Source organism: Oncorhynchus keta, chromosome 35 (assembly GCF_023373465.1).
Source record: "Oncorhynchus keta strain PuntledgeMale-10-30-2019 chromosome 35, Oket_V2, whole genome shotgun sequence".
NCBI classification, from domain to species: Eukaryota; Metazoa; Chordata; class Actinopteri; order Salmoniformes; family Salmonidae; genus Oncorhynchus; species Oncorhynchus keta.
In genome coordinates this window covers 68,166,345-68,186,877 of record NC_068455.1, presented here as the reverse complement: position 1 = coordinate 68,186,877, position 20,533 = coordinate 68,166,345, and the positions used below count along the sequence as shown (strand labels likewise).

Genomic DNA, 20,533 nt, shown 5'->3' with positions numbered 1-20,533 from the left:
AAAGGCCTGATTGGTGGAGTGCTACAGAGGTTGTTGTCCTTCTGGAAGTTTCTCCATTCTCCACAGAGGAACTCTGGAGCACTGTCCGAGTGACTATCGGGTTCTTGGTCACCTCCCTGACTCATGCCTTACTCCCCCAAGAGTCTTGTGGGTTCCAAACTTCTTACATTTAAGAATGATTTATGCCACTGTATTCTTGGGGACCGTCAATGCTGCAGAAATGTTTTGGTACCCTTCCCCAATTCCTTCGACCACATGGCTTGGTTTTTGCTCTGACGTGCACTGTCAACTGTGAGACCAAATCATGTCCAATCAATTGAATTTACCACAGGTGGACACCAATCAAGTTGTAGAAAATATTTAAGGATGATCAATGGAAACAGGATGGACCTGAGCTCAATTTTGAGTGTCATAAGCAAAGGGTCTGAATACTTATGTAAATGAGGTATTTCAGTTTTTTATTTTCATATGTTTGCAAACATTTCAAAAAACCTCTTTTCACTTTGTCATTATGTTGTTGTTTTTCTTTATCCCCTTTTCACCCCAATTTCGTGGTATCCAATTGTTGTTAGTAATTACTATCTTGTCTTATCGCTACAACTTCCGTACGGCTCGGGAGAGACGAAGGTCGAAAGCCATGCATCCTCCGAAGCACAACCCAACCGCACTGCTTCTTAACACAGCGCGCATCCAACCCGGAAGCCAGTTGCACCAATATGTTGGAGGAAACACCGTGCACCTGGCTACCTTGGTTAGTGCGCACTGCGCCCAGCCCACCACAGGAGTCGCTGGTGCGCAATGAGACAAGGATATTCCTACCGGCTAGGCCGATTGTGCCCCACAGACCTCTCAGTCACGGCCGGCTGCGACAGAGCCTGGGCGCAAACCCAGAGTCTCTGGTGGCACAGCTAGCGCTGCGATGCAGTGCCCTAGACCACTGCACCACCCGGGAGGCTTCATTATGGGTTATTGTGTGTAGATTGATGAGGAAAAAAATATATGTAATCCATTTTAGAATAAGGCTGTAATGTAACTAAATCTTGAAAAAGTCAAGTGGTCTGAATGCTTTCTGAATGCACTGTATGTGGACAGACAGACAGACAGACTGTGTCTCTGTCACAGAGACCACCATGCAGGAAGTGACACAAGATGTTACCTAAAACGTAGAAGGGGACCTTTGTCAGTAGTCAAGGGCCCACTTCCTCCCAAAAACACACAAGTCTGCGGGTTTTTCATGTACCTCAACCACACTGAACAATGAGCATGCAGGAGAACTCATGCAAACCCTTCCGCTGGAACATGACGCCTACGTTAAAATATACACAAAAATTGTTCTGAAACCATTGTCATAGAAATATTTAGTCTGTCATATTTCACAAATACCGGAGCATGTGAGTTCAAATATACTTTTTATTACTTTATAATAAATGCCGAGCTGGATGATGAATACAACGGCCTTCCAGTCTTGGCACACACGTTTTACACATTTGTCCTCCTTACGTCATACTCATAGTAACTACTCTTAATGGCTCATCACCTCTGGTATTTAGCCACCGTTATCATATTGACTTCATATTAGGACATGTAACCTATAGTCACAGAAATAGTTTCATGCATGTAGGACCATAGCGACAGATCTTGGCACTCTTCAGGAATAACCAATACATGTCATCCTGCTAACTCTTCTGAAAGGGACACCCCTGTTCTGGAAAATACCCAAAAGGTGTAACCACAGCAACAGTAAAAAAAGATGGCCATAATAGTTACAAGAATATCCATCCGTGCATGTCTAATAGTGTCAAATGACCCAAGGCACATAACTAGTTTTGCTGGCTCCTTCTGAAATAAATAATTGCCACGTATGTACTGAAACATTCACAATACCATAAGTCTGATCAGTACAGTAACAGACCCCAAACACACCCACTCCTCATGGTCTAACTCTCAAGCTGATGGAGGGGTGTTTTCAGAGAATGACTATACAGTGTGACTTCCTTTTTAACTAACATACAGCGAGTCTATTCTAGAACAGCAGCCCTCATCAAAGGAAATCTCTTCTTTATTCTCTCTCTCTCTCTTCTGTTTGTTTTCGCGAGTCTAGCTAGCTACCAGTCAGTCACAGAGAGATAGTGAGGACGTACAGCCAGAGGAAACAGACATACAACGCCTAACAGAGATGTGTGGTGGTCCCCTCTCCTCCTTCTCCAAACAGGGAATAGTCCTACTCTCTATCCTCCACTATGGTTAGTATTAAATGGAATCTTTACTTTCTGCTACTCACGTTTTGTATCAATTACATTTGCTTGCTTGCATGATAAAGTTAGGAATAATAGTTAAACGGTTAACTTCCTTGGTTTTTAACTCTAATTTTAACCCTTATCCTAACCTTAACCTTTACCCCAACCATTATTCTAAACCTAACCTTAACTTAATCTTAGCAAGCAGTTGCTTATCAACTGATAGTTTGACCATCTGTATATCATCTACAGTGCATTCAGAAAGTATTCAGACCCGTTCCCTTTTTCCCAATTTTCTTAAGTTACATCATGATTCTAAAATGGAATAAATAAATACACATTCTCATCAATCTACACACAATGCCCAACAATGACAATGCAAAAACAGGTTTTTAGAATTTCTTGAAAACATTTTTAAAATAAAAAACTGATTCCTTACTTACAGAAGTATTCAGAAATTTTGCTATGAGACTCAAAATTCAGCTCAGGTGAATCGTGTTTCCATTGATCATCCTTGAGATGTTTTTAACAACTTGATTGGAGTCCACCTGTGCTAAATTAAATTAATCGGACATGATTTGGAAAGGCACACACCTGTCTACATGAGGTACCACAGTTGGCAGTGCATGTCAGAGCAAAAACCAAGCCATGACGTCGAAGGTTTTGTCAGAGGCACAGATCTGGGAATGGTACCAAAAAATGTCTGCAGCATTGAAGGTCCCCAAGAACACAGTGGCATCCATCATTCTTAAATGGAAGAAGTTTGGAACCACCAAAACTCTTCCTAGAGCTGGCCGCCCGGCCAAACTGAAACTTCCAGGTCAATCATCTCTGCAGCACTCCACCAATCAGGCCTTGGAGTTTGCCAAAAACACCTGAAGGACTCTCAGACCATGAGAAACAAGATTCTCTGTTCTGATGAAACCAAGATTGAACTATTTGGTCTAAATTCCAACCGTTACATCTGGAAGAACCCTGGTACCATCCCTACGGTGAAGCATGGTGGTGGCAGCATCATGATGTGTGGATGTTTTTCAGCGAAAGGGACTGGGAGACTAGTCAGGATCAAGGGAAAGAAGAACAGGGCAAAGTACAAAGATATCCAGAGTGCTCAGGACCTCAGACTTTGGCGACGGTTTGCTTTCTGACAGGACAATGACACTAAGGACACAGCCAAGACAACGCAGGAGTGGCTTCGGGACAAGTCTCTGAATGTCCTTGAGTGGCGTAGCCAGAGCTCGGACTTCAACCTGATCGAACATCTCTGGAGAGACCTGAAAATAGCTGTGCAGCGACGCTCCCCATCCAACCTGACAGAGCTTGAGAGGATCTGCAGAGAAGAATGGGAGGAAAGCACAAGTACAGGTGCGCCAAGCTTGTAGCGTCATACCCAAGAAGACTTGATGCTGTAATGGCTGCCAAAGGTGCTTCAACAAAGTACTCAGTAAAGCAAGCCTGGGCAACTCCAGTCCTCGGGGGCGTTGATGTTGATGTTGAGTCTGGTGTTTTGTGGGTACTATTTAATGAAGCTGCCAGTTGAGGACTTGTGAGGCGTCTGTTTCTCAAACTGGACACTCTAATGTACTTGTCCTATAGCTCAGTTGTGCACCGGAGCCTCCCACTCCTCTTTCTATTCTGGTTTGAGCCAGTTTGCACTGTTCTGTGAAGGGAGTAGTACACAGCGTTGTACGAGATCTTCGGTTTCTTGGCAATTTCTCGCATGGAATAGCCTTCATTTCTCATAACAAAAATAGACTATCAGGTTTCAGAAGAAAGTTCTTTGTTTCTGGCCATTTTGAGCCTGTAATCAAACTCACAAATGCTGATACTCCAAATACACAACTAGTCTAAAGAAGGCCAGTCTTATTGCTTCTTTAATCCGAACAACAGTTTTCAGCTTTGCTAACATACTGTAATTGCAAAAGAGCTTTCTAATGATAAATGAGCCTTTTTAAATGATACATTTGGATTAGCTAACACAATGTGCCATTGGAACACAGGAGAGATGGTTGCTGATAATGGGCCTCTGTACGCCTATGTAGATATTCCATAAAAAAATCTTCTGTTTCAACTCAATTCAAATTTTATTGGTCACATACACATGGTTAGCAGATGTTAATGCGAGTGTAGCGAAATGCTTGTGCTTCTAGTTCTGACCGTGCAGTAACATCTAACATGACTCAGGATATTGACCCAGATGCAGACACAGCTACAATAGTCATTTACAACAATTACAATGTCTACACTGTATTTCTGATCAATTTGATGTTATTTGAATAAACAAAAAATGGCTTTTCTTTCAAAAACAAGGACATTTCTAAGTGACCCCAAACTTTTGAACGGTAGTGTAAATATCTCTTACATCAGACACAGCCAATTAATTTGTTCTTATTTACCTCATCAGTCTCATTCTGAACATCGCATAGTCCGTTAAATCTGCACAAACCCTAGTCTACATGATGACTCAGCTATACACAAATTGGCTTAGTTATTTATTTACTAACTAAATAATCACACCGAATTACATAAACACACACACAGGATAGATTATACATTGATTACTACATAGTGCAATGAAAAGTCACAAGTGGACTAACCTGATATATGACGGCTTGTCACACAATGAAATGGAGGGGAAAGAAAGAGAGGGAGGAGGAGAGACTAAGTAATTCGTACATACAGTTGAATAATACACTCATCGTAAATATGGATATTTAGCCCCCTAACAACCACTCATGCGAATTTAGAAATGCAATGTACATATTTACGCTTGTATGTCTTTGTCATCTCACTCTGTTGAAATCACTCAATCAGGCTGTGGAGAGTAGTTCGACAGAAGTCTCTGGCTGTGCAAGTCTCTGGTTGTCCACCAGAGGTCACCATGTCCTTTGTAGTCATAGCTTCTTGGTCTCAGAGTGTCTGTTAGAATGGTTCTTCCAGAGGTGTACCACGCAGTGTTCAGCGGGCCTTGTCCTTCACTCTGTTTGTTTAGAATAGATACCTTAGAGGTACCTATAGTGATGAGAGAAAATTGTTCTTCGTCTCTCGTCTTCGGTCAAATTTCCTAGGCTAACACTGCATAAACAGCTGCAGACTGAATGTTCCTGTGTACAGTAGTCTTCTTCTTCTTCGAGATAGAGAGAGAGAGATTCAGAGGGTCTTACAACTTGGCAAAAGTCTTTATGAAAAAACATTATCTCATTTAGAAGGCTAAAGTCACATTTAATCTTCTCACAAATAGTTTCATACTTAATCATATAAGTTGTACAACATTTAGATGTAAACCTGACCCTTTGAATGCATACATTTTCAGAGATACAGTTATTTAGTTATACTGTCCTCAGGATACCACGGTTTACTGCCCCTTCTGGAGGATTTGGGTACCCATATAAAACATGATACATTTTTGTCAAAAGTTGCTAATATATGCAAATAAAAAATATTATCGAATAGAAAACACTCTAAAGCTTTTAAAACCGTTTAAATTATGTCTCTATGTAAAGCAGAACTCTCAAAATCTGCATTTTCCCAAAATATCTCTTCTCATCTGAAAAGTTGGGTCACCTTTGACCTCATCGCAAACACCCTCCCCAAACAGTCACAGCACCCGGAACAGTCTCCACGTGTTCAGCGTGATCTCAGCTTTCAATGGGGCTTCTCATTGTGAGAATCGCCCCCTCGGGAGAGTTTGAGCACGTGGTAAGCTCTCAGTCACTCAAAAAAACCTGTGCAATGGTCAAGTCCTCTCTCTTTTCCAAGATCGATTGAACAGTGCTTGTGTTTCTGTTTGTTCTCAAAATTGCTGTACACCTTTATAACATGTTAAAGCTTGATTATGAAGTTAGTTTGACAAGTTTACTCGACATATTATATATACTTTCGAAGTTTTGGTGCGCAACCACTTCAATTTTGACTACATTTTTACCAAAATCAGGCTATTTTGAGAACCGAAAGACGCAGACTTGAAAACTGAACGCTAATTTGGTGAGTATAATCCCTTACAGGTCGTTTGATGGAAGAATAACAAAGGTAAGGGAATATTTAATGTATTAATTTTGGGTTTCTGTCGACTCCAAGATAGAGGAGTCATTATGCTACTGTGGGAGCGCCGACTCCATATTATAGTCTAGTGAACGCAAAATGTAACGTTAAAATTAAATGTAACAATGCAATTGCATTTAGAAGAAGTGTATCTTGCTATACATATGTAAAACATGCATATTTAGTCAAAGTTTATGATGTGTATTCCTTGTTAGCTGACGTTATCTGCCGGGGCTATCGTCATTTCTCAGGACATTTGGGTAGCATTTTTTGAACGATGCATCATTGTAAACAGAGATTTATGGATATATATAGCATATTATTGAAAAAAAAATGAATGTACTGTGTAACATGTTATATTACTGTCATCTGCTGAAGATTTCAAAAGGTTAGTGAAATGATTTTTCTTTTAATCCTGCGTTTGTTGATTGCATATTTTTTCCTACTTGGCTATGCTAATGAGCTATGTCTGCGGTGGTGGTTTGACATAAATATGTGCTATGTTTTCGCCGTAAAACATTTTAGAAATCTGACTTGCTGGCTAGATAAACAACTTGTTTATCTTTCATTTGAGCTATTTTACTTGTTAATGTGTGGAGGTTAAATATTTTTAGGAATATTTTTGCGCATTGTGCGTTATGGTAATGAGCTTGAGCTGTAGTCACGCTACCAGCAGAGGAATAAAACTCCCTAGCTGGTTAATGATATCACAAAACAACAACTGATTTGATTTTTGTTTAAGTCTCACCAACCATTTCCCACATTATTTACGTTAGAAATATCGTTTCAATGTCCAATCTTTTGATGTTACAGTACTGCAAAATTTCTCTCTGTTGTAACAAAGGGATTTTTTATTTTAATTTCTGCATAGTGGGAGAGAGCGGGTTCCTGTAAGGTATTTGTGACACTCCTAAAACTGTCCAACTCCCCACACTTCCCCCCCTTCCTCTCTGGTGGGAGAGGGGGATCTCTCTGATCCTCACCCAGGAAGGAAAGTTATGACAACTGGCAGGGGTTTGTAATCAGGTCAGAGTCAGGCAGGTACAGGACGGCAGGCAAGATCGGGGTCAGGGTAGGCAGAAATGTCAGAACCGGGAAAACTAGGAAACAGAACTTGACAAACATGAAGACAGGAAAGCACACTGGTAAGACCTGACAAGTCAAGACGAACTGGCAATAGACAAACAGAGAACACAGGTATAAATACACTGGAGATAATGGGGAAGATGGGTGACACCTGGAGGGGGGAGGAGACAAGCACAAAGACAGGTGAAACGGATCAGGGTGGGTTTGAGACAAGCACAAAGACAGGTGAAACAGATCTGGGTGTGACAATATGATTCATTTCTGGTGCATAATTACACAGTAAACACATAATGTAATAATAATAAAGTAATAGTACAATTAATAATAACATTAACAATAATAATAATAGTAATAGTAATAATAATAATACATAGTATTTATGTAGCAAATTCAAGGATCCAAAGTCTCTTACATGTGGTGTTTGCATTTCCACATAGTTGATTTGTACTTCGACGTGAGCAGAGGAGCATTTATTGATAAAGATCCACCCCCATTTCTCTTTTCCGGTAATCTAATCCTGCTCTGCTGAATGTGGGGGAGGAGTGGACATTAATAAAGTAAAGTAGACCCACACACTCAAATATGTACAGATATGTTAAATGTAGATAGTGTCATACAGTATACAGTATATAAACTTTGAAAAGTACTATTTAAATTAAGTCCATTATAACCTATTCATTGATGGGGTATAACTTGCAGTGTATTATTGTGTCATTATTTGTGTAGGCACACTGTAGGCACACTGTGTACAGTGTAACATGAGTAATTACAATACTTTCTACACTCTACTTTCATTAACAATAATTACACAGTAATTAGAGCCCTGTAGTGAAAAGTGTAACCATTAATCAATGTCAGAATGTCATGTTGTGTATTTGTGTGTTTCAGGTGTGGGTATTTCTCTGTTCAACAAAGCAGTGGGGGACTCAGTGGAGCTGCCCTCAGGCTTAGAAAGGGAAGGTATCAAGTCAATGGAGTGGAAGTATTAAAAAATGGTCATTGCAGAATTTGATGGGAGCATTTCCTTACCAAGATCACAGTTTAAGGGGAGACTAGAGATGAACGACAGTAACTTCCGTTTAACAATCCAAGAACTGTCACTGCAAGACTCAGGGGAATTTCTCGTTTCTGCCGCATCAAACAAAGGAGGACAGATTCCAACCAAGACCATCCATCTTCAAGTCTATGGTAGAATGCTTTGTGTTATTCCATCTTTTTATCTTGTATAGTCTTTCTCCTGGAGGTATGGTCCATTTAGAATGATTATCTCTCTCTCTCTGTTTCTCTCTCTCAGAGCCTATATCCAAGGTGGAGATCCAGAAGGAGATCACGCTATTGGCCAACCAGTCCTGTTCAGTGTGGCTGCTGTGCAACGTGTCAATCGGCTCCAACCTCTCCTACACCTGGGAGAGAGGGAATGAGACGTACAGGGACGACGAGCAGATACACTTCTCTCTGTCACCTGCAGATGGAGACATCAGTGTAAACCGGAACTGCCTCCAACTCAGTCAGTGAGAAATCTGCATCAGCAACAGTAAAGTGTAGTAATGACACAACCACCCCAGGTAACTAGATATAATAACAATCCACCATAAACCTTTCATATAGTGTGCTTCTATGCTTATGTTGTGAAATATAATATACAGTATTATGTAGTACATGTGATGACATTGGTTAGATATAATATACAGTATTATGTAATACATGTGAGGACATTGGATAGATATAATATACAGTATTATGTAATACATGTGAGGACATTGGGTAGATATAATATACAGTATTATGTAATACATGTGAGGACATTGGGTAGATGTAATATGGAACTCTGTAGGCTTTAGCATATTGCATAGTCTAATCCAGTAGTTCCCAGCTCCAGTACTCCAGTACCCCCAACAGTACACATGTTTATTGAAGCTCCGGTGACAAGCACATATGATTCTACTTGTCATTAATCATCAGGCCCTCAATGAGTTAATTCAGTTTTTTTTGTCAACATCAAATGTGTGCTGTTGGGAGTACTAGAGGACTGGAGCTGGAAACCACTTCAGTATTTCTTAATCCTGGTCCTGGGGACCTAAAGGGGTGCACATTTTAGTTGTTGCACTAACACTACACACATGATTCCACTAAGGTATGATGATGAGTTGATTAGTGGAATCATGTCTAGGCAAGAAATAAAACGTGGACCCCTTTGGGTCTCCATGAGCAGGTTTCAGAAACACCAGTCTAATCACATCTGTGTTATAGAGTATGATACATGGATGGAGTGGTATAGGATCTACATCGTGGTACCAGTAGGCGTCGCTGTGTTGCTGATCCTCACTGTAGCTGTGGCAGTGAATTACTGCAGGGGGTGCTGTAACACGGGTATGTACAGCATAGGGGTCTCATCCTTACTTAAAGGGACATTTTAGGCCCTGGAAGTATTCTTAGGATAATTATGTTGTGGCATACGCTTAATTTGATTTTTTTTTTAAATGTTGGCCTTAGGGACATTATGGATATTGGAAAAAGATTATGGAATCTCAGAAGTGCGTAATTTATTCATTCTTGTGTATGTTTGTGGATATTCTGACTAGTATCTATCTGATTGGTTGATATTTTGTTCTTGTCAAACACAGCAGCTCTGACTGACGACACAAGAATGAAAGATGTAAGTATGCATTGCCGTTATTATGTACTCATTTTTCAAACACTCCACAAATTTCTTGTTAACAAACTATAGTTTTGGCAAGTCGGTTAGGACATCTACTTTGTGCATGACACAAGTCATTTTTCCAACAATTGGTTACAGACAGATTATTTAACTTATAATTAACTGTATCACAATTCCAGTGGGTCAGAAGGTTACATACACAAAGTTGACAGTGCCTTTAAACAGTTTGGGAAATTCAGAGGAGTACCTGTGGATGTATTTTAAGGCCTACCTTCAAACCCAGTGCCTCTTTGCTTGACATCATGGGAAAATCAAAAGAAATCAACCAAGATCTCAGAAAAAAATGTACACCTCCACAAGTGTGGTTCATCCTTGGGAGCAATTTCCAAATGCCTGAAGGTACCACGTTCCTCTGTACAAACAATAGTAAGTATAAACACCATGGGACCACGCAATCGTCATACCACTCAGGAAGGAGAGATGAACGTACTTTGGTGTGAAACGTGAAAATCAATTCCCAGTACAACAGCAAAGGACCTTGTGAAGATGCTGGAGGAAACAGTTACAAAAGTATCTATATCCACAGTAAAATGAGTCCTATATCGGCATAACCTGAAAGGCCGCTCAGCAAGGAAGAAGTCACTGCTCCAAAACCGCCATAAAAAGCTAGGCTATGGTTTGCAACTGCACATGGGGACAAAGATCTTACTTTTTGGAGAACTGTCCTTTGGTCTGATGAAACGAAAATAGAACTGTTTGTCCATAATGACCATTGTAATGTTTGAAGGAAAAAGAGGGAGGCTTGAAAGCTGAAGAATACTGTAACGGCGTTCGTCTGTTGAAAGAGAGTCGGACCAATATGCGGCGTGGTGGTTACTCATGTTCTTTAATGACAAATGAACGATACATGAAATAACTAAATATACAAAACAACAAACGAAACGACAAAACCTATACAGCCTATATTGTGACAACAAACACAGAGACAGGAACAATCACCCACAAAACACACAGTGAAACCCAGGCTACCTAAATATGGTTCCCAATCAGAGACAACGAGAATCACCTGACTCTGATTGAGAACCGCCTCAGGCAGCCAAGCCTATGGTAGACACCCCTACTCAGCCGCAATCTCAATACATACTAAAACCCCAATACAAAAACACACCACAAAATAAACCCATGTCACACCCTGGCCTGACCAAATAAATAACGAAAACACAAAATACTAAGATCAAGGCGTGACAAATACCATCCCAGCCGTGAAGCATGGGGGTGGTAGCATCATGTTTTGGGGGTGCTTTGCACAGAAGGAATTGGTCATGAGGGAGGAAAATTACATGGATAATTATGTGGATATATTGAAGCAACATCTCAAGACTTCAGTCCGGAAGTTAACTTCTTGAAGCTATGGGGGCGCTATTTCATTATTTGATAAAAAAACGTTCCCGTTTTAAGCGCAATATTTTGTCACGAAAAGATGCTCGACTATGCATATAATTGGCAATTCAGCAATTCAGCTTTGGAAAGAAAACACTCTGACGTTTCCAAACTGCAAAGATATTATCTGTGAGTGCCACAGAACTCATGCTACAGGCGAAACCAAGATGAAACCTCAAACAGGAAATGAGCAGAATTTTTGAGGCTCTGTTTTCCATCGTCTCCTTATATGGCTGTGAATGTGCCATGAATGAGCCTAAGCTCTCTGCCGTTCGTCCAAGGTGTCTGCAGCATTGTGACGTATTTGTAGGCATATCATTGGAAGATTGGCCATAAGAGACTACATTTGCCAGGGGTCCGCCCGGTGTCCTTTGTCTAAATTTGTGCGTAATTTTCAGCTGCAGGCATTTTCCCATGGGGTTCAGAGGGGAAAGCACACTTCCACGAACGATATATCATTGAAGAGATATGTAGAAAAACACCTTGAGGATTGATTCTAAACAACGTTTGCCATGTTTCAGTCGATATTATGGAGTTATTTTGGAAAAAGTTCGGCGTTTTTATAACTGAATTTTCGTTTTTTTTTTGGTAGCCAAACATGACGCAGAAAATGGACCGATTTCTCCTGCACAAATAATCTTTCAGGAAAAACTGGACATTTGCTATCTGAGAGTCTCCTCATTGAAAACATCCGAAGTTCTTCAAAGGTAAATTATTTATTTGAATGTTTTTCTGGTTTTTGTGAAAATGTTGCCTACTGATGCTAACGCTAAATGCTAATGCTAAATGCTAAATGCTAGTTTTGCTATGGTTGAGAAGCATATTTTTGAAAATCTGAGATGACAGTGTTGTTAACAAAAGGCTAAGCTTGAGAGCTAGCATATTGATTTAATTTCATTTGCGATTTTCATGAATAGTTAACGTTGCGTTATGGTAATGAGCTTGAGGCTGTATTCACGATCCCGGATCCGGGATGGCTCGACGCAAGAAGTTAAAGCTTGGTCGGAAATGGACAATGACCCCAAGCATACTTCCAAAGTTGTGGCAAAATAGCTTAAGGACAACAAAGTAAAGGTATTGGAGTGGCCATCACAAAGCCCTGACCTCAATTGTATTGAACATTTGTGGGCAGAACTGAAAAAGCATGTGCTAGCAAGGAGGCTTACAAACCTGACAAACCTGATTTGGCAAAATTCACCCATCTTATTGTGGGAAGCTTGTGGAAGGCTACCCGAAACGTTTGACCCAAGTTAAACAATTTAAAGGCAATGTTACCAAATACTAATTGAGTGTATGTAAACTTCTGACCCACTGGGAATGTGATGAAAGAAATAAAAGCTGAAATAAATCATTCTTTCCAATATTATTCTGACATTTCACTTTCTTAAAAGAAACTGGTGATCCTAACTGACCTAAGACAGTGTCACGCCCTGACCTTAGAGAGCTTTTTATGTCTCTATTTTGGTTTGGTCAGGGTGTGAATTGGGTGGGCATTCTATGTTCTGTATTCTATGTTCTTTTATTTCTATATTTTGGCTGGGTATGGTTCTCAATCAGGGACAGCTGTCTACCATCGTCTCTGATTGGGAATCTTACTTAGGCAGCGTTTTTTCCCTTTGCTATTTGTGGTAAGTTATCTTTGTTCGTGGCACTATAGCCCTGTTAAACTTCACGGTTGTTTATTCGGTTCTTGTTTTGTTGGTGACATTTATATCTATAAAAAGAAAATGTACGCTCACCACGCTTCACCTTGGTCTCCTTCCGACGACGGCCATGACAGACAGGGCATTTTTACTATGACTAAATGTCAGGAATTGTGAAAAACAAAGTTTAAATATATTTGGCTAAAGTGTATGTAAACTTCAGACTTCAACTGTATGTGTACTGTATTACACTATACTGTGTACTGTAATTTCTGATTGCTGTGTATATTTCGGCACAAATAGGCAGTGTTTTGGTGCAATGTTCATCCATTTTGTTTCTTGGTTTAAGTACCTTTTTCTGTTTTTATTCCAGACAAGAACAAACTGTCAGGTAATATCCATCTATGAGAACGTAGATGATCTGGCTGTCCCAAGACTGAACAAGGTGAGAGTGAAATATGAATGGTCATACCTGATATATTTGAACATAAATAAAATAAAACGGTCTCTGTGTGAAAGGGAGACTATAATGCTGAAACAGTTTGTTCTTTGTTGCCTGTCACATTTAGTCGCAGACTCTATATGACAAGATCACATTTGGACGCCAGCCAGAAACCCCCTGATCTTCCTACCAGGAAGTACTGTGAGCTGAACAGGATGTGGTCATAAGCTGGGCTTCTATAGATATAGAACCCTCTGCATCCTCTGCATCTTCTGCATCCTACATGTGTACCTTCTGTAATAGATGTTACCGATTCATTTCATCACAACCTGCACATTTCTGTTTTTATTTTCTTACTTGTTCAGAACTGCAACCTTCATCTGTTCATGGTCATTGTGTGGTACAACTTGTTATTTTCAAGATAGTCCGTGTTACATAACTTTTTGTTAGGTTCTATTGCATTCTATTGTTACATGAACTGTTTATATTTGTGTATTAACGACTAATGGCAATTCAAAATTATATTATTGAAGATTACTTGTGTTTCTGTGGGACTACAAGAGTTGAAAACAAGTTATTTGTATTTCTATTTATTGTAGTTTAGATGTGTCTATTGTACAGTAAAATGTTTTACATTCCACAGACATGCTTTGTAGAAATCACACATTCACATCAATTCATCATATACTCACTAACTATCTTTTGTTGTTGTGTGAAATCAGACAATGAATAGACCTTAATAATACCATCTTTACATATTGAGAAAAGGGAGAGAACATCCTAATAAATATAACGATTTGTAGCAATCATAATGCATATATCATATAATGATTCTGTTAAGAGAATTGTCTGTTACCAATAATTTGTAAGGTTCTTGTTGAAATGAAACAGACAGAGGCCAGTCTACAATAGTCAGCAACGTTTATTTACGAGAGCTCTGGCTATCATTTAATGTACATTTGTTTATATACCTCTCATTTCCCATGACCCTCCTCCTCTCAGACAATGATACTATAGTTTAGAAGTCTTCTCCTCTGCATACATTGCTTATCACATCCTGCAATATGTCACACAATCTACTGCAAGCCCAAGGTTTCTCCCCTCCCTAGGTGGGGAGACTTCCTTCCCTGTTATCAGTATCACAGTGGTCAAAGGTTGTCTGCCACAGTTCCTTGCCTGCTAACAGTCCCTCTTTCTTACGGACAAACATTCTTCATCATTATACAGAGACGGGGTAGAATTCTGTTTGATAAAGGCTACCTTCAAGTGATAGAAAAACAGGAATTACAACAGAATTAATGCCATATTTCTATTCCGGTGTATTATCCTTTATATGACATAATAATAATAATAATACATATATTTTATATAGCACTTTCATTTAAGAACCTCATAGTCACTTACAAAAACGAAGGGATCTGGCAGATTCTTGGGCGATTAGCTTCAACAGCTTCAGAGGATAAGGCATTGAGGCGGTATGGGTAGGTAGTAGCGTGAGTGGGGAGCATAGATGGTATAACCTATAGGTAGGCAGGAGTTCTTGTTTGACGGCTACGATGTTTACCTCCTCTCTATAGGTAGGCTGGAGATTTGGTTTGACGGCTACGATGTTCAGCTCCTCTCTATAGGTAGGCTGGAGATTTGGTTTGACGGCTACGATGTTTACCTCCTCTCTATAGGTAGGCTGGAGATTTGGTTTGACGGCTACGATGTTCAGCTCCTCTCTATAGGTAGGCTGGAGATTTGGTTTGACGGCTACGATGTTCAGCTCCTCTCTATAGGTAGGCTGGAGATTTGGTTTGACGGCTACGATGTTCAGCTCCTCTCTATAGGTAGGCTGGAGATTTGGTTTGACGGCTACGATGTTCAGCTCCTCTCTATAGGTAGGCTGGAGATTTGGTTTGACGGCTACGATGTTCAGCTCCTCTTTATAGGTAGGCTGGGTTGTTTTTTCAACTTCCGAAAGTGTAGGACCCACCTGGTTGATGCTTCAACACCTGTAAAAACGCCCCAAAATACCAACACACCTTGGTACAGACATGTGATGTACATACCCACTTGTCAAACACTGGTTGAATTAACATTGTTTCCAAAACAGTATGTGTGAGGAGATTGAATCAACGTGGAAAAGTGATTGGATTTGCAAACAAATCAGCAATGTAAGGGCATTTCGTCTTGTTTTAGCTAACTTTTAACCTAAATCCAAGGACATGCTGATTTGTGGGGGTTGATTTCACATTGAATTCACATTATTTGACAACTCTAGATTTGTAAATCAAATCTAGTAGTTCAGATGATTGGTGTCTGTACCCAGTGGAAAGTAGATTCTAAAGAAAAGTGACTTGTTGAACCTGGATGATAAGCATGTAAGGGACTCTATGACAGACATTAAACAAGACAGTCAGTGATATCTTCTATTTTCCACGTAGCACACAAAAGATCAGTTGCAACGCATCTTCATTTTAGTAAGGGAAGTCCCCCCTGAAATGGACAAAAATTAATGGGAACATATTGGCACTGTAACAACAATATATATATACACGGTGTCCATTACCACTCAATTCGGCGTCGTTTCATTCAAAGTTGATTGCAAATTCCAAGTGGCAAATGCCAAGTGTAACACTGCAAAAATCCAATAGATGGCGAGTGCGGTCCACTGTCATTTTTCATATTGCAAATGTAACACAAGTCAAGACCTAAGAGTAACATTTTGAAAATTTGAAAATTAAAAAAAAAAATGTTTCACCCCCTTATTAAAAATGTGCTTTCTGGACAGTTTTTCAAAATTCTTTCGATTTTTGTGTCAATTACACATGTATAAGAACTGGTTTGACGGCTACGATGTTTACCTCCTCAACATACTTTAGTCATATTTTATTATTATCATATTTTTTTTTATTTGTCCATGAGGCATATGTTTTGTCCATTTGCAATATGATTTCATAGGAAGTCAAAAGTCGAAAATGTGAAAACAAATTCAAAAACTTATCACCCCCTTAGAAAAGTGCTTTCTGGACCGATTTTCGAAATTCTTTAGATTTTTGTGTCAATTACACATGTATAAAAGTGTATCAGTATACTTTAGTCATATTTTATTATAATTTTTATTTATTTTACTTGTCCATTTGCAATATGATTTCATAGGAAATCAAAAGTCGAAGTCAAAAGTAACTTATTTTTTTGCCACAAGCCATAAGAAATGTCCAAATGCAATATGAAAGATTTGAAAGTGGAAAATTGACTGGCCTGATGAACTCGGGATGGCCGGGCAGTGATAGTGCACTGTGCATTTGCAATATGTTTCAATGTGCATTTACCATCACGAATTTGGCATGCTCAAAAATACTGCAGGAATGCAGGTGTAGAATGTTGAGATAGTGGATTGTTAGAGAGGTACTAGAATGGTACATTTCTAATAGCATGTTGAGATAGTGGATTGTTAGAGAGGTACTAGAATGGTACATTTCTAACATTCTATTAGAAATGTACCATTCTAGTACCTCTCTAACAATCCACTATCTCAACATCCTATTAGAAAGATATCACTCTAGTTCCTCTCTAACAATCCACTATCTCAACATTCTATTAGAAAGATATCATTCTAGTTCCTCTCTAACAATCCACTATCTCAATATTCTATTAGAAAGATATCATTCTAGTTCCTCTCTAACAATCCACTATCTCAACATTCTATTAGGTGTTACAGGTCCTTGAGGGAGATGGAGGGATACATAACTTTGTGTGGTGATATGTTACAGGTCCTTGAGGGAGATGGAGGGATAAATAACTTTGTGTGGTGATATGTTACAGGTCCTTGAGGGAGATGGAGGGATAAATAACTTTGTGTGGTGATAGGTTACAGGTCCTTGAGGGATATGGAGGGACACAACATCAGAGGAGGAGAAGGAGAAACCTGAGAACATGGATTATGCAGGCTCCCACACACACACACAATTACATGCACACACACATATGCAGACACACACACACACACACACACACACACACACACACACACACACACACACACACACACACACACACACACACACACACACACACACACACACACACACACACACACACACACATTGTACATGAAGGATTTTTATGTAGTATTTTTTATAAAAATATATTTTTTTTATTGAAACATGGTTTAATTGTGTATAACTGTAGGGCTATACTCGGCCTTGTCTCAGGATGGTAAGTTGGTGGTTGAAGATATCCCTTTAGTGGTGTGGGGGCTGCACTTTGGCAAAGTGGGTGGGATTATATCCTTCCTGTTTGGCCCTGTCCGGGGGTATCATCGGATGGGGCCACAGTGTCTCCTGACCCCTCCTGTCTCAGCCTCCAGTATTTATGCTGCAGTAGTTTGTGTCGGGGAGCTTGGGTCAGTTTGTTATATCTGGAGTACTTCTCCTGTCTTATCTGGTGTCCTGTGTGAATTTAAGTATGCTCTCTCTAATTCTCTCTGTCTCTCTTTCTTTCTCTCTCTCGGAGGACCTGAGTCCTCGGACCATGCCTCAGGACTACCTGGCATGATGACTCCTTGCTGTCCCCAATCCACCTGGCCGAGCTGTTGCTCCAGTTTCAACTGTTCTGCCTGTGGCTATGGAACCCTGACCTGTTTACTGGATGTGCTACCTGTCCCAGACCTGCTGTTTTCAACTCTCTAGCGACTGCAGGAGCGGTAGAGATACTCTTAATGATCGGCAATGAAAAGCCAACTGATATTTAGTCCTGAGGTGCTGATTTGCTGCACCCTCGACAACTACTGTGATTATTATTATTTGACCATGCTGGTAATTTATGAATATTTGAACATCTTGGCTATGTTCTGTTATAATCTCCACCCGGCACAGCCAGAAGAGGACTGGCCACCCCTCATAGCCTGGTTTCTCTCTAGGTTTCTTCCTAGGTTTTGGCCTTTCTAGGGAGTTTTTCATAGCCACCGTGCTTCTACACCTGCATTGCTTGCTGTTTGGGGTTTTAGGCTGGGTTTCTGTACAGCACTTTGAGATATCAGCTGATGTAAGAAGGGCTATATAAATAATTTTGATATAATTTGTAACATATTTTTGAACAATGATATGGTGTAATATGATGTATCTTATACTATCTGCAGCTATATCAATTGTATCTGCATTGTATTGTGTATTGAATTGTATTGTTTGTTGGTTCATTCATTTTTTAGTTTTGACATTTTAGTAATATAGCAGCCGCTCTAATCCAGAATGATTTACAGGAGCAATTAGGGTTAAGTGCCTTGCTCAAAGCACATACAGTTTTTTTTAAATCTTAGTCGGTTCGGGGATTTGAACCAGCAACCTTTTGGTTACTCCTAACCACTAGGCTACATGTTGCCCTAGTTTGGTTGCATAAATGGGAGCAGAACAAAATTTTAATTCTGAGAGTAATGGAACTGGAAAAGATAATGGATGATCAGAGAAGCAGATCTGATGTCATTGAGATCCGAGGAACCACTGATAGACTTGTGATACTATGAGTGGAGGAGGGAGCTGGTCAGGGGAGAAAGACAGTCAGCGTCTGTAGCCTCAGCAGGGCACCATGCTGTCCCCTCATGTCCTCCGTGATCTGGGCTGGTGATAGTTAGCTTAGCTGGCTAGCCACTCTTCTTCACTAACTTTATGTAGCACCCACTTGGGTGATGCTATTATGCTGCCATAAAGGTGCTAGAAGAATAACATTAGCAGTCAGGATAGCTTATCCACTAGTCCCAGCCATCTCCTCATGCAGTCCTCTCACTTTTTCTGCTTCTCTCCAAACCAGTGTTGTGGCATTCTAGTCCATTCACATCCAAACAGTCTCCAGAATAGCTTGTTACACTAGTTAGCAAATTCAACCTAAACCTAGTTCAGGATGACCAATTATTCACTGATTCTGAATAAGCAATCAAAAATCTGACAGAAAATTTGCAATACGAAAACTTTTAAAGCCCAGTAAGAGGTTTTAGTGTAATAGGCCAATACGAAAAATAGTTCCAAACCTCTCTGCCAATAACAGCTAGTTTTCAGTTTTCCTCTCCCCACTCAGACCACAGTCAGTCCTAGCAACATTTTAGCTTGAGAAATCGCTTTTTGCTAAGAAGCTATTTTTGATTGTTGATGACAATTTTAATTGAAATAATCACAGTAAGGTACTTAATTGTTACCCATAAATGATTTGATTTTGAGATCAAATCAGCTGCATTAGACCTTTAAAAACAACCAAATAGGTGCCATCATGGCAATAAAAAATGTAAAGTACATTCTAAATGTTTGAAATGTATTATTTTTGATTAATTATTTATGTAATTCATGATGTAACATATTTGTATATTAATTTCACAAAATATTATAGGTATTCTATGTACTTTTACAATATATTTGCATTGTGTTTCTTGAATAAACTTTTTTTTTCATCCATTAGATGGCATCAGTGTTTATTATTAATATTTTAAATGGATGATGTCATAGTCAACTCTTCCATACAAGCTACTTCGGTCAGCCCTCCTTTCAGCCTAGTATTGGCTTCCCCAATCTGTGAGTTAAAGTGGCAATGGTTCATACATTTTTGGGAATTTTAATAACCTTTTAAGCCTAGGCCTACTTTTTCGAAAATTCTGTTAAAAATCGCGCAACATTTCAACGTCCAGCTACTCATGCCAGGAATATAGTATATGCATATGATTAGTATGTGTGCATAGAAAACACTGAAGTTTATAAAACTGGTTGAATCACGGCTGTGACTATAACAGAACGTGTGTTTCGTGGAAAAACCCAAGGAAAACTGATCACCAAAAATAAAAAAAATCAATGCGCCAGTTCCCTGTATTGTCTATGGCAAGGCAAAATAGATGGCTCCCAGTTTACAAGTCCTACAGCTTCCACACGATGTCGCCAGTCTTGGCAAATGCCTTGAGTTTGTTCCTTGGTGAAATGAAGAAGAGGCACCCCATGTTATCCGGTCCACGACAGGATGTTTT

General features: G+C 39.7%; 1 pseudogene; it reads left to right on the top strand.

The window, feature by feature from the left end:
* The first annotated feature begins 2,176 nt into the window (after positions 1–2,176).
* On the top strand, positions 2,177–14,085 carry LOC118376127 (SLAM family member 5-like; annotated as a pseudogene).
* Positions 14,086–20,533: the final 6,448 nt, after the last annotated feature.